We start from the raw sequence: 14,085 nt of genomic DNA on the forward strand, positions 1-14,085 counted from the left end.
GATTAGCCAAGTGAGCCGCAATGTCAGCCACAGTTAACATTTCACAACTAAAGTTTTGACAATTATATTCATTTAAAATAGGTTTTCATGAGCAGAGACTGCAAAATTACCATTTTAAAAGGTACAGTTTGCCTTTGAACTTTGGTTCACTGTGTCCGGAGCATCCTTGTACTGGGAGAGAATGCTGGGTCACATCAGTGACCATTTGCTTCAGTGGTAACTGGGACTAACCTACAGGTTAAGTCTTGCTCTTGACTTTGTCCCAAAATTGAATATTGAGTTAGGAGTAGTGAGTGGAAGTCCGGGTACAAAGCTTGTAGCTCTACTCAAAACATGTTATATAGATTTTTTTTTTTTTTTTTAAAGATATGTTATTGCTTCAGGGAGCACTGAGTACTGAGTTTCAGTAATGTTACTCCTGCTTGGAGTTATTATCTTAGCCATAGAGACACTTACAGAGCTATCTGGATTTGTTGTAGCCACATGAGAAGTACAGCTGTGATGAAGGCATAAACTTGTATGGTTCCTGATTATTTAGGCCATTACTGAAGAGCACAGATAGGAATAGCTCAAGATAAGTAAATCTCAGAGGTACCCCCCCTCCATGTCGAGTCTGTAGGGTGATTGCGATGTCTGTGAAGCTGTGAATAACTGAAGTATTGCAGGATTTAAATATCAAGAAGTGTTTAATGGCAAGGTGTTATCACTGACCTTGAAGGTAAGACTTACCAGGAGAATTCATGGTGCAAGACAAATCAGTTTTGAAGTGCTGACCTTGGAACTTAGGAATTATACTGGCTGTTAGAACAAAGCAGTACAAACAAGGACATCTAAGAGTGGAATGGTCACCAGCTCTCAGGCCTCTTAGTTTAACAAATGTGTTCCAGGATGGGTCTCACCCTGCAATAAACAGTGATTTTTTTTTGTTTTTTTTTTTTTTGTTTTTGTTTGTTTGTTTGGTTTTTTTTTTTTTGCCTTATTAACACATGTGCTGTGCCCCACTTACTAGCCTAGAACAGTACCTTTTTGCTTAAAGAAAACTTAGATGTATATGTCTTTTTAATTGCAAACTAAGGTGTTGAGCCTAGCACTGACACAGATTTTCCTCAAATTCTGTTCTGTTTTGCTTAATTTCTCAGTTTTTTTTTTCCTCAGATCATCCAAGATGCAGTTCCTTTACTTTTGAAAAATTTGTTATGCTTTCTCCTTATGAAGCAAAGAATAACAGTAGTCCCTCTTGCCCTTAGCTATTAAAATCTGGCATCAGGAGTAGTTGGCCATGTGAGACTTTCACTCACAGATTTGTCTGGATACCTATCAAGTCTGATGCTGATTTTTTTTTTTTAATTTTTTATTCATTTGAGAGACAGTTCCCTGGTTCACTGCCTGCATGCTTGCATCAGACAGGACTGGGCTGGAGGAACTCAATCTAGGTCTCCCACCTGGATGGCAAGAACTTGCGCCATCACTGCTGCCTCCTAAGGTCCACATCAGTGGGAATCTGGAATCTCTAACCCAGCACTCTGATGGGGGGCATGAGCATCCTCACCCACATAGCACCTCCTAGACCAAACACCTGTCCCCCCACTGTTGATCTGGAAGGGTAGGTAAGTTCACTGGCTCTCCTTCCTGCATAGTGAACACCTTACATTCCTTACATTCATGGAATGCCAACCTGAAAACATTGTGGAGAGGAAGGAGGCTACTTTGGCCATACTTCAAATTTCAGTGACATTTTGAGGGTTTTGTTTTGACTTAAAACTCAGGTTAGAGATCTGGTGCATCTGCCTAAGTTCCTGTTTGGGACACCTGCAACGCACACCGGAGTGCTTGTTCCAAGTCCCAGTGGCTCCACTTCTAATCCAGGTTCCTGCTGATGTGCTCCCTGAGAGGCAGCAGGTGGCGGAGACCCAGATGGAGTCCCAGGCTCCTGGATTTGTCCTGCCCCAGCCCTGGCTGTTGTGGGCATTTGGGGAATGAACCAACAGGTGGTGGCTCTCTGATTCTCTGTCTTTCAGATAAAATAGAAATATATGTTCATAGTACTTTTTTCCCATTGCTTTCGTTATTATGCTTATCATAATAACACAATAATAGATACTTTACCTTTATCCCTAAAGGTAGTTTTCTATGCTAACTTTTGTTTTACCTTTCTAGTTGCTAAGATAGAGAATGGTTATTGCAATGCACATGGTTTTAGATGTTCTCCAGTGTGGATTGCTTCCGAGCCATTGATGGGATGAGCACATTGAAAAGGAATGTGTCATTCGGAATCCAGGACCATTCAGCAAGGATTTTATGGTCAGAATGCTCAACCTCCTCCCGGGACCCCTGGCTTTCTCTTTCGTTTCCTAAACTGTGAATTTTATCAGCCTCAGAATTCCCTTTATCTAGCTATGTTCATTTCTATTCCTGCAATCCTGACCTACTTCTATCACTTTTGGGTGTCAAAGGGACTTGAAGTGTCATAGTAAACCTGTTTAATGATAAGGAAGCAAATAAAAAGTTTTGTTTGTTCACTCCTTGAAGCATATGAAGTTTTGCTTATGATTTTCCCAAGTCGAAAGATACTTCCTTGTGAATTCTAGATGTATTAGTATTTTTTCCACCTCTTAATTTTAATGCTAATTTCCTGTAACTGAGTTCTTGAATGGACTAAGCTTTATCTTTAAAGCTTATGCTGGCCGGCTCTGCGGCTCAACAGGCTAATCCTCTACCTAGCGGCGCCGGCACACCAGGTTCTAGTCCCGGTCTGGGCGCCAGATTCTGTCCTGGTTACCCCCCTTCCAGGCCAGCTCTGTGCTGTGGCCCGGGAGTGCAGTGGAGGATGATCCAAGTCCTTGGGCCCTGCACCCCATGGGAGACCAGGAGAAGCACCTGGCTCCTGCCTTTGGATCAGCGCATTGCGCCAGCCGCAGCGCACCAGCCGCAGCGCACCAGCCTTGGCGGCCATTGGAGGGTGAACCAACAGCAAAAGGAAGACCTTTCTGTCTCTCTCTCTCACTGTCCACTCTGCCTGTCAAAAAGAAAAAAAAAAGCTTATGCTAATAATCTCATAAAACTCACTTCCCTTTGTTCTGATATCAGTGATTTAAGTAAAGTACCCACTTCAAATCTGATTGTCAAATTAAAAAAATCAGTTGCAACAGTTTCCTAGTATTTGTGGTTCCCTCTCCTACTGAATTGGTTAGCTTGTGCTTTCTCTTAGCATTACATCTTTTTTCCCCCTCAATATTTATTAGAGAATCACAGAAGGTCAAGCTTATAGCAAACTAATTCCTTTAGATTGAGTATGAGCTGATTTTCATTAAGGAAAATCTTGTAATTCACTTCCACATACTTTAAGATATGACTCAGCCCTGTTAAAATTGTGAGACTCAGAACAAAGCCCAAATCACTTAATTTTATGTCCTTCCCTGTTTACTGTGTCTGACCTTCAAGAGTTCGTGACTGATGCTGACATGGAAGTCAACCAATGCAGAAATTTGGGGGAAAGTGAAATCTGAAGAATGCAAGGGGAAGTAGGAACTCATTACTAGCATTCCCAAACCTGCTTTGTCATGTCTACTCCACTGCAGTCAGAGGAAAAGAACTGAGTTCATGGAAATTGCCTGCTAAGCCTTTCATCTGTCTAATGTTTATAGAAAATATACTGAAAAGGTAAGTGAGTTGTGTGTTTAAAAAAAAAAAAAAGGCACTTGGATATTTTAAAACCAGCTGCTGCCTTTCAGTAAGATGGGTAGCTTGATTCTAGACTTAAAAACTCTTGCCCGGACTTGGTATGGTCTCAGTATTTTGGAGAAAGTGGAGTTGTCCCAACCAGCATGGAGCTTGTCCTCTGCTGCTCAGCAGCCGAGCCAGAATCGGTATTGAAAAGTGCAAAGTGCCAGTTCTTTGTGTCCTGTTGTGCTTGAATCCTTTAAAATGTTTTATTTCAATTGAGTTTTAGTCTTGTCCCTCATTATGTGGAAAAAATGCTCCAGAGGTCCTGCTGGTTCTGTGTCTGCATTAAGTATAATCTTTTAAGTAAAATTATGGCTTTTAATGCTTTCTGTTAACAGCCACTTACGCTGGTTTTATGGATAGCTCAAAAATTACAGGAATAAAGTAACCCACCTTTATTACACACCTGTGTAATAGGAACTGTGCCAGGCCCTGGAATGGCAAGATGGACAAGCACACACAGTTAACATCCTCAAGGAGTCTGTGTTTATTGATAAAATAAAGATAGAAATCCAGTTTAAGGATCAAGCGTCTCATAAAGTGACATTAATTCCATTTCCCCATCAACCCATTCCAATAACTAATCCGTATGTTCATCTTCATATGAGAAATTGTACATGAGAGATCCTGTGTGCACACGCATGTGCACACATGCATGTGTGTTCCATTCATTAAATACTTCGTGCTGGGTATTGTTCTAAGCTATTGACACACAGTGGGGGTGCTTCAGGCAGTTCGTGGGAAAATGGAATTAAAAGATAAAGTTTATGTTGGTGCAAAGAATTTTTGAAAATCAAGCAGTTTTTTTCATAGCACACAATTCTCATGAACTTTTTGGAAATCCCTTGAAAGCATGGATTCAAGATTTTTGGCACAGAAATATAGACTTAATTATATAAATACATGTATAGACTTAATTATATAAATACATGAGCTTTTTGAGGTACCTTTGTATTATCTATCTGTAATCCTTGCATCTATTTCATGAGGTAGGTGCTGTTTTTAAAGCCTATTTTCTAAAGAATGCAAAGAAGTTAACTAACTTGGCCTAAGTGTGCAAAGCTGGTCGGAGACCAGTATTTGAAATTGGGCTGATTGCAGCGCTCGTACTCTTACTCTGAGTGTCAGATGCAGTACCTGGCTATGAGTTACCCATAAAGCATGCCAACTTCTTCATAGTACTTGTCTCGCTCTAAAGAAGGAAAGTGCCAGTAACACAGAAAAATTATAAATGCAGTAGTCAGGCCTTTTAGAGAACCAAAAAGTCCCTTTCACTGCTGGCTCCAAGACTGATTTGCATCATGATGCCTTCTCTCCACGTACAACATCCAAGGGACTGGAACAGAGGAAGCAGAGCTTACCACGGTTGTATTTAGAGCCTTGTCTCGCAGGTCCACCTCTCTTTTCTTTTTGCAATGTGGATATTTTCTTTCACTGCCAAGTTATGAGAAAATATGACTGCTGCCACTTTTCCTAGGATTCTTAAAAAATAATTTAAGCTTTGTGCAGAAAGAAAAGTTTCTCTGAGAACCTCAGGTAGGTAATTTACTCCCTGTTGTATTCATAGTTTATTTGGAACCACTGCGCCTCTATCTTCTGTTGTTTTATACTTTTGTAAATCTAATTTTACTTTAAATAAAGCATTTTGTGAAGTGAGAGGGTATTTTTTGTCTCATTTCCCATTAGACTATTCATCTTAGGGATGTTATCACTACCCCCTTTCAAAACTTAATCAAAGTTAGAGTACCTGCTGTATACTTGGTGCTATAGAGGATATAAGAAAAATACATATGCTGAGGCTTTGCTCTAAGCTCAATGCAGGTTTCACACAACACTACAACTTTGCAGATTTTTGAGGGAAAAATCATAAATTGTAAAGTCAACACGAACATCATTGGATTCTCTATCTCAGACAATTGACAGGAAGTGGTGAAATCAGGTTAGCTATTCTGTGAATAGTGAACTCAACCAGAGGGATAACCTTCACCGTGTTTTCTTTTGGATCACTGTCTTTCAAACTTGGACATGTTTGTCAGTCACCTGGGGATCTTGTTAAAATGCAGATATTCACTTAGTAAGTCTAGGGTCAGCGTGAAAATTTGAATTCTTTTGAAAAATAAGTTTAATTGAAATGTACTTCTTAAGCTGTGAAATTCACTCTTTAAAAATGTACAGTTAAGTGCATTTGTTTTGTTTTTTTTTTTTTTGTTTTGTTTTTTAGAGCCGATAGAGTTTCCATTATCACTACTGTCTAAATTCAAGACAGTTTCTTTACGCCAGAAAAGAAACCCTGTAGCTGTCACTCTCCATACTGCTCTCCCCACCCTCGTCCCCCAACATCTGGTGACCACAGTTCTCTCGTTTCCATTTACCTATGCTGGACATTACATGTAAATGGAATCATACATCATGTGGACTTAGAACTGGCTCCTTTATTTAGTGTGTTCAGGGTTCATCCATGTTATAACATGCATCACTTAATTCCTGAATAATATTCCATTGAATGGATCTCCACGTTTTGTTTATCCCTTCACAGTGGATGAGCACGGGGGTTTACCCACTTTCTGGCTCTTAGGAATCATGCCACTGTGAACACTCGTGCACACAGCTGTGTGAGTGTTGTTTCTGTCTGTCGTGATATCCCTAGGGTGGAGCTGAGACTTCTGAAGTGGCTGCACTGCCAGAGTCTGCATTTCTAACAAGCACCCGGGTGATGTGGCAAAGTCTGGCCAGGGGCGAAAAAGTAGGATGTGTTAGCCTTCCCAGGGCCTTGGTGCCCCAAAACTTCTAATATTACCTGTATTGCACCCGTACTTACTCTTCTAGCCTTTAAATTCCTTGGGCAAATGGATACACCTGACACCCAAAGGAAGGAAAAGAGTATCCATGTTCAGCTGAATCAGGCAGCTCTACACTGGAAATCCCCTTACTGGCAGCGTGTGAATGGAGGTTTTGATAGTGTTCTGCCAGCATCTTCCTCCTCCATAGATGCCTTCAGAGAACGAAGGGGATGCTGGGGAAGCGTACACACAAGTACACACTGCCCCCTGCAGTGAATGCTGGGATGGAGCGGGGAGACGCCAGGAAGACTTGCGGAGACTGCGACTCCTGAACTCGTTCCCTTTATGCAGCTAAGATTTGGCCTAGTGTGGGAGACCTTGGTTCTGTGCCCCAGTCACGGTTTGGTAAGGAAGACCAGGTGGGCAAAAGCAAGTATAATGCCAGGAAGGGTGGTAGGGGTTCAGGTGATGTAGAGGCTTCTTGTATTTGTATGAGTAGGGGTAGAGGAAGGTAAACATTAGGATTTTTTTTTTAATTTTATTTATTTATTTGGAAGAGTTACAGAGAGGCAGTGGCAGAGAGAGAGAGAAGTCTTCTATCCACTGGTTCATTCCCCAGGTGACTTCCAAAGCTGGAGCTGTGCTGATCTGAAGCCAGGAGCTTCTTTCAGGTCTCCCACGCGGGTGCAGGGACCCAAGGACTTGGGCCATCTCCTACTGCTTTCATAACAGAGCTGGATCAGAAGTGTGAAATAAGCCAGGATTTTAGAAGGGAGTCCATGAGAAGGATGTATTCCAAGACAGTGGGGCAGAAGAAATTAAAATTCTGAGGTCATGGAATGGCAGGACATGGATCAACCGTCCTTGATTGAACTGCTACCTGCTGCCCAGGTGCTGTGCTAAGCCTTTGGTATACAAAAAAGAATGTTATAAACATTAGCATTCAAAAATATTTTAAGTATACTACAATGTGATCTACCTTAGAAGATGTGTTAGGAGGTATAAAAGTGCTTTTTAGGAAAATAGAGTTTTCCTGACCAGCCTTTGATTTGTTCGCCTTCACACAGTGGTGCCTGAAGAGAGAGGAGTAGGATTCGTTAGTGTAAAGGCAGATTGGGGTGCTATTTACTGCCGTCCCCCTGGGCAGAAGTGGTCTGAAACCCTAAGCATGGCTAGTAATAAGGAGAGGAAGACAACAGGAGTCTGGATTTTAGGTTCTTTTCTTCCTTTAGTGCTTGTGTGACACTTGTGGTCACAAGTTGAAGTCTTTAGTGGAGGTGCAAGGTACTTCGTCTGGTCTTCGATGTTTATGGATAAATTATCTCGGCCGGCGCTGTGGCTCACTAGGCTAATCCTCCACCTGTGGCGCCGGTACTCCGGGTTCTAGTCCCGGTCAGGGCACCGGATTCTGTCCCTGTTGCTCCTCTTCCAGTCCAGCTCTCTGCTGAGGCCCGGGAGGGCAGTGGAGGATGGCCCAAGTACTTGGGCCCTGCACCCGCATGGGAGATCGGGAGGAAGTACCCGGCTCCTGGCTTCAGATTGGCGCAGCACGTCAGCCGTAGCAGCCATTTGGGGGGTAAACCAACGGAAGGAAGACCTTCCTCTGTCTCGCTCTCACTGTCTAACTGCCTGGCAATAAATAAATAAGTAAATAAATAATTTCATATACTCTTAGGGGCCCAATTTTCTTAACCGTAACTGGAAATTGTCAGCTCTCCTAGTGTTTGATTTACAGTTCATGGTTGTTCACAATGATGAATCATTTTAAAACTACTGAGATTTTTCAGTTTATTTAAAAGGAAGACAAAAAACTCCCAGCTGCTGATTCATTCCCCCAAATGCCTGCTAACAGCTGGGCTGGGCCAGGCTGAAACTGAGAACCAGGAACACACTCCAAGTTCCCCTACATGAGAGGTGGGGACTCACCCATTGGGCCATCATATGCTGCCTCCTGGAGTGCACATTAGCAGGAGACTGGGCCTTGAAGCAAGCACTCCTGTATGGGATGCAAGCCCAGGGGACATTACCAACTAGAATGTCAAGTGCACACACCACTGGGAGACCTGGATTGTTTTCTCCATCCCAGTAGATAACATTACAGGACAAATTGTCTATGAGTGACATTGAACAGGCTTTTATGTGCCTCAGGAACTCTGTGTTGCCTATTGCTGCATAGCAAGTTACTCGCCAAAATTTAGCTTAAAGCAAACATTGTGTATAGTTCATCTGGATCAGAATCCAGCAGTGGTCTAGTTGAATGATTCTGCCCATTCTCCCAGGAGGCTGCAGTTATCTGAAGGCCTGAGTCAGAGGGTTTGCTTTGGAGGTGGCTTGGTCGCATGCCCTGGCAGTTAGTGCTGGCTGTTGGCAGGAAGCCACAGTTCCAATCAAGGGAACCTCTTCATAGACTGAGTGTTCTTGTAACATGCAGCTAGCTGTCCCCAAACAAGGCACATAACCTAGGAAGCCTCCATCATGTCTGCAGTATCCTGTGTCACACAGGTCTACCCTATGCAGTGTGGGAGAGGGTTACACAGGGCTAGAATACCAGGAGCTCAGAATTACGGGGGCCAACTTGGAGGTTGCCTGCTGAAACTTGGAATGAGTTTGGCACTATTAAATCCAAGTTTATAAGCCTGACCCTTGACACTCAGTAATGTCTACTTATAGTTCCTGCCATATATTTTCTTGAGATTTATTTATTTGACAGAGGGAGAGGCAAATTTTTCATCCACTGATTGACTCCCCAAGTACCCACAACAGCCTGGGTTGGGCTAGGCCAAAGCCAAGAACCAGAAACTCTTATCCGGATTTCCAAGAGGGGTAACAGGGACTCCAGTGTTCGGACCGTCATCTACTGCCTCCCAGCCACATTGGCAGGAAGCTCAGCTGGAATAGGAGAAGCCAGGATTCACACTGCACTCCCACATGGGATGCAGGCTCCAAAGCTGGGGCTCAGCCCACTGTGCCACGAGGCACACCCCTAGGAACAGGCATCTCCCTAAGACAGGGGTGAGTCCACCCAGGGGAGTTCTAGTATGTTTCAAGTGTTTATGAGGTGCTCGGTCGGTCCTTGCTCAACCGAACTCCCAGAGGGAGGCTGCTTTTCCTCCTCTTTAGAGCTGATTTGCTAGGGTAAAGGCAGGAATTGGGAGTGATACAGAGTGGGAAAAGTTGAGTCCAGCATCATGCCCAGGTTTTCTGGTTCCATTATCTGAGAGGTAGTAGCTGTTTTCTGAGATAAGGAATGCCTGGGTTCAAGTGCACTGACTGAGAAATTCGAATACAATTTCACATTATCTCCGGAGATGCCAGAAACCTAGGGTTTGGTCCAGGCACACTTAGTCTGGAGTTGGAGTGAGAGATTGGGTCTGTGGGTCAAACTCCAGGGAAACGGGGGCAGCACTAAACCCGTGGGACAGGAATTTCAAAGATGCAAGTAGCCAACTACCAAATATGGCCGAGAATGCAAGAAAGGTGGTGGTGTGTGCGCAGTAACTGGTATTGTTATGGACTTTCCATAGGCACCTTCAGAGGCTCCGTGGGAAGGAAAGCGAACTGCTAATGAATTGAAGACTGAGTGTGCGGTAAGAAAGCAGAGTAGTGAGAACTATTTTAGATTGATTTATTTGTTTGAAAGAGTTACACAGAGAGGAGAGAGAGAGAGAGAGAGAGAGAGAGAGAGAGAGAGAGAAAGGTCTTCCATCCACTGGTTCACTCCCCAATTGGCTGCACCAGCCAGAGCTGTACCAATCTGAAGCCAGGAGTTTCTTCCAGGTCTCCCACATGGGTGCCAAGGACTTGGGCCATCTTCTGCTTTCCCAGGCCATAGCAGAGAGCTGGATCAGACAGAAGTGGAGCAGCTAGACTTGAACTGGCGCCCATATGGGATACCAGCACTGCAGGTGGCGGCTTTACCCACTATGCCACAGCACTGGCCCCAAGAACTACTCTTAAGCCTGCCGAGAAAGGGAAGCCCTTAGTTTGACTTGGCAAAGGCGGACTGACAGTGGGAGGGCTGAAGATGGAAAAGATGGTGCCGGCGTCGTGGCGTAGCGGGTTAAGCCAATGCCTGTGACACCAGCATCCCACATGAGCACCAGCTGGAGTCCACGGCTGCTCCGTTTCTGACCCAGGTCCTTGCTGATGTGCCAGGGAAAGCAGCAGAAGATGGCCCAAGTGCTTGGAAGTTCTTGGCCCCTACCACCCACATGGGAGATCCTGATGCAGTTCCAGGCTCCTGGTTTTGGCCTGGCCCAGCCCCGTCATATATGGGGAGTGAGCCAGCAGATGGGAGAAATCTCCAGCTCTGTCTCTCTCTGTAACTCTGCCTTTTATTTTATTTATTTATTTTTTTGACAGGCAGAGTGGACAGTGAGAGAGAGAGAGAGACAGAGAGAAAGGTCTTCCTTTTGCCGTTGGTTCACCCTCCAATGGCCGCCGCTGCCAGCGCGCTGCAGCCGGCGCACCGCGCTGATCCGATGGCAGGAGCCAGGTACTTCTCCTGGTCTCCCATGGGGTGCAGGGCCCAAGCACTTGGGCCATCCTCCACTGCCTTCCCGGGCCACAGCAGAGAGCTGGCCTGGAAGAGGGGCAACTGGGACTAGAACCCAGTGTGCCGTCGCCGCAAGGCGGAAGATTAGCCTAGTGAGCTGCGGCGCCGGCTGTAACTCTGCCTTTTAAATAAATAAATCTTAAAAAAAAAAGAGTAAATGACCACTGATCCGAGGCTCCAGAGAAGATGGGGTGAATGGAACAAAACCCATCTGAGGCTGGAGGTAAGAATGTGTCAGTGTGCAAGGTGAGGAGAGGATGTCTACAGCTCTTGAAGTTTTGAATGCTTTAAATACTGCATTTTTCAGGAACTAACGGTTCCTTTGAAGTCTGGAAGGAGAAACATACACTAAGTTTCCAAAATTGATTTTATTAATTGGAGAGACAGAGAAAGTTCCCTAGATAGTTCACTTCCCAAATGCCCAAAATAGCCAGGCAAAGGCTGGGAGCCCAGAACTCAATCTGTGCCTCCCACATGGGAGACCCAATTACTTGAGCCATGGTTTGCAGGACCTTGGAGTGGGGAGCCAGAGCTGGATATCCAGTGTCAGACATGGGCACCTTAACTACTAGGCTGAACGCCCACACAGTGGGTTGTTTTAGCTCGTGTCAGGAAGCCCTGTTCTACTGAGCAGAGTGAAATCGCTGTCTTCCAGCTCATGAGACTAACGCGAGGCCTTGGGCACACCCTCCGCCTCTCTGCTCTCGCCTCCAGAAACAGTGCGCCGGTGTTCTCGGAGGCTCCTTCTGCCTCCGTGTTACCATGGCTGCTCCATGGAAATCATGCCTCTGAATAACTGCTGCAGGCATTCAGTGCGGCCCAGGAACTGACAACTTCCACGTCTGCAGTGACAATGCCTTCGAGTTACTCCTTCGTGTAAAGTGTGCTCACGTACGCTGTGCGTATATTTTGCGAAGCATGAGTCTCTGCTCTGTGACTAGGAAGTCACCTAACCCAGCTGAGCCTGATGCCTCTAGAATGGGAAGGGGCTAGTAATGATTAGCCCTGTTGTGTCTGTAAAACCTTTACCCTTGGTGCTGAAAACTGCAAGAATTCACTCCCGGGAGAACCAGAATCCTGCATTCAGCATCTTGTGGCCTCATGTGGTCAGGAGTTCAGAAATTATCAGCTTCCAGGAAATATCACACTTCCATGTGTGTGATTCCGTGAACAGAAAAAACCACAGGTAGCCCCGTGTTAGTTCAGGTTTTGCCTCAAGTGGCTTTTATACCAAACATAGAAATGTTATTTTGGTTCTCAGGAACTGTTGGGTTTGGGCTGGCGCTCATCAATCAGCTGTGTGTACTAAGCCCTGCTGTGGGCAGCTCTGTTTCACACTCTGGCTGTGGCAAACAACATAAACCTGGAGTCTGTCTGACTGCTCTAGTCTGTGCTGTTTGGACCATTTGTTAAGGAACCCCTCATGAGACCCGGATGGAGCTCCTGGCTCCTGGCTTTGGCTTGACCCAGCCCCCGTCATTGTGGCCATTTGGGGAGTAAGCTAGTTGATGGGAAACCTCTGTTTTTCCTTTCCTCTCTGTGTAACACTGCCTTTCAAGTAACTCTTAAAATTTAAAGAACCCCTCGGGGCTGGCGCTGGTGAAGCTGCCACCTGCAGTACCAGCATCCCATATGGGCACCAGTTTGTGTCCCAGCTGCTCCACTTCTGATCCAGCTCTCTGCTGTGGCCTGGGAAAGCAGTGGAGGATGGCCCAAGTTCTTCGGCACCTGCACCCATGTGGGAGACCAGGAGGAAGCTCCAGGCTCCGGGCTTCTGATCAGCCCAGCTCTGACCATTGAGACCATTTGGGGAGTGAACCAGGAGATGGAAGACATGGCCCCCGCTGCTACCACCACTGCCTCTCTGTAACTCTGCCTTTCAAATAAATAAGTAAATATTAAAGAGAGAGAGAGAGAACCCCTCCTGAGGCACAAATTGGAAGAAAGCCTGGGTAACTCAGCTGGGAGAAGACATGGCTGTGGTGTCCCGTGAGAGGTTTAATCCAGTGGTTTCCAGACATGGGAAGATGCTGACCTCATTAGTCAATCAGGGAGCTGTCCATGAAATGTACCGCAGGTGAAATGCCGCTCTGGGCAGTGGGCAGCTGAGAGCGCAGAGCAGTGGGGACCCTCCCACATTGCTGGTGGCACAGCAAAGCGGAACAGCTATTTGGCAAAACAGTTTACCTGGTAAACTTGGAGAGGCGTGCTCAGTATTGTGTGACCTTCTCCCATGTGTCAGGATGCATAAGAATGTTGACTGCATCTGTAAATGTCCAAAGCTAAAAACAAATCATACACCAGGAGTAGTGCATTGTATTTTCACGCAGAGAACCTCTGCTACGAACTTATAATGTTGACCAGAGAGGCTGAACAAGAGGAACAGAATGGGTCCACATGGGACACAAAGCTATAAAGAAAAGCTAGGAAGTGACTGTCACCCACATTAGGCCAGTGGCTACCTCTGGGGAGGGAGAGCTGGAGGAGTGATGTGGATGGGAAACTCACAAGACCTCGAGTGTTCTATTTTTGTCAATGTGGTGATTATATATATATATATATATATATATATATATATATAGTGGACAGAGAGAGAGAAAGGTCTTCCTTTGCCGTTGGTTCACCCTCCAATGGCCGCCGCTGCAGCCGGCGCACCGCGCTGATCCGATGGCAGGAGCCAGGTACTTATCCTGGTCTCCCATGGGGTGCAGGGCCCAAGTACTCGGGCCATCCTCCACTGCATTCCCAGGCCACAGCAGAGAGCTGGCCTGGAAGAGGGGCAACCGGGACAGAATCCGGCGCCCCGACTGGGACTAGAACCCGGTGTGCCGGCGCCGCAAGGCGGAGGATTAGCCTAGTGAGCCGTGGCGCCGGCCTCCATAGGTTTTAATAATTATTTGTTACTTTGTGCATTTCATGCATTTTTCTGTATTGGTATTGCTTCACAAAAAGGTCTTTTTAAAAATTTATAGGGCTTAGGAGTCAAATTTATGTCAGAAATTAATTTTGTGATTTTAAATATTTTCT

General features: G+C 45.4%; 1 long non-coding RNA gene across 1 annotated transcript; it reads left to right on the plus strand.

The window, feature by feature from the left end:
- Window positions 1–344: 344 nt before the first annotated feature.
- Window positions 345–5,379, plus strand: LOC149125802 (uncharacterized). The gene is made up of 2 exons (XR_016211243.1): window positions 345–2,301; window positions 3,442–5,379. It is a non-coding gene; the product is annotated as an uncharacterized LOC149125802 (long non-coding RNA).
- Window positions 5,380–14,085: the final 8,706 nt, after the last annotated feature.

The sequence above is a fragment of the Oryctolagus cuniculus genome, chromosome 7, assembly GCF_051225735.1.
Source record: "Oryctolagus cuniculus isolate XC-2025 breed Fujian yellow rabbit chromosome 7, ASM5122573v1, whole genome shotgun sequence".
NCBI classification, from domain to species: domain Eukaryota; kingdom Metazoa; phylum Chordata; class Mammalia; order Lagomorpha; family Leporidae; genus Oryctolagus; species Oryctolagus cuniculus.